Consider the following 2,599-nt stretch of genomic DNA (forward strand, 5'->3'; position numbering starts at 1 on the left):
CACCACCGCCGGCCTGCCCCTCTTTAAGAAGAGCCTAGAAGAAATTCTGAAGCACCTAAGGGTCATACTTATCGTCCTCCCAGGTGCTGAGGGGAGATATTCTGTATTTTTACAACATGCACATGAAGCAACGTAGGCTTGGCCCAATCAATATTTCTTCCAAAGATATTAAGCGCCTCTAAAGGTTCAACAACCACCAATGCGGAGACTAAAAGGCGGCAGCAGCAGGAAGACAACCGGGCTAGCCCCCTTTTCACGCCCAAATTCCCCCGACACCCTGAGGGTCGGGCGAGCAGGAGGCCAGCAGGTGTCAGCAAGAGCCTGGGAATGGGGCGGGAGGCCCGCCCGGGCCTGCAGGGCAGGGCCGGCCCTGCCCGCGGGCAGAAGCAAGGCCTCCTCGCTGGTGGCAACGACGACTTGTTAAGTAGGTGGTTACCTTAATGAACCAGCCCTTTCCGCTGGCTGACTTGGGGAAGCAGCGGGGCAAAGGCTGCCGAAGCCGCAGGCAGCGCACTGCAGGGCCTCTCGCCCCCACCCTGTACACGAGCTTGCCCAGGCAGCCCCAGCGCGGAGCTCCCCGGGGAGCTGCAGGGTTTGACAGACCAGCTGAGTGCTGTGGGTGAGGGGGCTGGCTGTGAGCATACTTTGAACCCAAGGCCGGATCCGGTCACCCTGCAAGTGGTGAGGGGGCCGGGGTAAGTAGGCCACAGCTGCTGCAGCGAGAGGGATGCACTGCATGATGGTCTGTAATTGAGAAGAAACAGGAACAACATGGTTTCTGCCGTTTTCAGGAAAAGACATACAGTCCAGCTATCCTAAACACAATGCTTTATATAGGCAAACTTTCAACCACTAACAAGAAGTAACAAAAGGGATCCCTTTTGTTCCAAACTAGAGAAAGATCCCATGTGGGCCTCAGCACCATGAAGAAGTGATACTACCTACCAGCAACTACAGCGTATCAGCAGGGTATCAGACAGATGAAAATGCATCACATTATTTCCCAAAACGATTATTCCAAATTTAATGTCACGATGTGCTGGTTTTGACCCTTAAGGAGTTTTTATCTGCTTTCCCTTTCTACTTTTTCTTTCTTCCATACAGAAGTATAGCAAGGCAGTGGTACAACCACTTTAAACAAAACCATGAAATTTACTATTAACTTGGATTTTAACCTCTCAAGCTATGCTACTTTAACCACATAGGTAGGTCGAATGTTACATCTTGAGAAAAAGGTGAGGAAAACAAAAGAACCACAAAACCATATCAGTAACAAAAATCTCAGGTTGTGAACATAAAGTTTTTCTTAAAATATTTTGATCTGACATTTTCAGATACATTTTCTGTGTTAGGAGAGGGTAGGTCTAATAAGATCTTCCAGCAGCTCTTCACGAAGACTTGGGAAGGGATAGAGCATAAGCGGTGTCACATTATTTCTCTTTAGGTTTTCCAGGATGTTGGTGAGCCAGTCAGGCTCCGTGTGTATCCTCTAACCAGGGCACAGTAAAAACTGTCTCACAACTTGTGTAATTGCCCTGGGAAAGGAAGAATGTTTCCTTCTATCAGCTGCCTTACACTAACCCATAAGTTATTGACTGCCTATGCATGTCAATTTTTTACCCTTATTCTTAGTTCTACAGAAAAAATTCTCATTACCAAATAGTAAAAATCTAATACCTATAGAATTTAGTAACTCCATTAGTAGGATGAAGTTCTGAGTGCATAATGATTTTCACTGACAGTGTCCTGGTGGAGAAAAAAAAAAAAACACCTTTGTGGAATTAACATGGGTATCATAAAGTATATGAAAGTTCTTGGAGAAAGCAGTGCAGGCTGTTTTCATTTAAAGTTCTGTCTCATGGTGTGTTAGGATCCCTTTCCCTGAGATAGCTGATTGAAGTGTAAGTTAATACTGATTTTAATTTTTTTTTAATGCTAGAGTTGAAGGCCCTATAGATAGCAACATTACAAACTGGAAGCACAACCTGCTACTTCTGGACAAGGTCGTGCAGTCATTATGGCAAAGTGCAGGCGCTCAGCCATGAACTGAAAATACCCGCTGACCTCAGAGGGAGTTGCACATTCCAGAAAAGAGTCTCAGGAACAACCCTGAGACATCACACAGGCTGCAGCCAACCTCGGTGGCAGCTTAACATGCCCACCTCTCTGTTCCCCTCCTGCATCTACCACATTTGAGTCTTCCTGAACTCCAAGATGATGTGGCCTGTCAGCACACTCAGCACAGAGAAGCTCTGTGCTCACATGGGCATCAGAGGATGAATGAGAGGACTCAGGGCTGTCCACACAATGCATTTCCCAGTGCGCATCTGTAGCCCAGCACCATCAGAGTCCAATGTCTGTCCTCACCTCCACAAGCCCTTTCAATGAGCAGCAGAAGGGAAGAAACCACCAAAGGGATAGCTGCAGCTTCACCTGAAAGGTGGTAGCCCAAATATGGGCCCAGACGCTAGGAGAGAAAATCGTCTCTCCTCTCCCTCCAAGCCTCTATCCCCAGAATGCTTCTTCCCTGGAAAATTTCACCTTGCTGCACCAGAGTGGTCTACACACAGAAGAGACAGCTGTAAGAGTTAGTTTAACA

The sequence above is a fragment of the Eurypyga helias genome, unplaced genomic scaffold (genome assembly GCF_000690775.1).
Source record: "Eurypyga helias isolate BGI_N326 unplaced genomic scaffold, ASM69077v1 scaffold8793, whole genome shotgun sequence".
NCBI lineage: Eukaryota > Metazoa > Chordata > Aves > Eurypygiformes > Eurypygidae > Eurypyga > Eurypyga helias.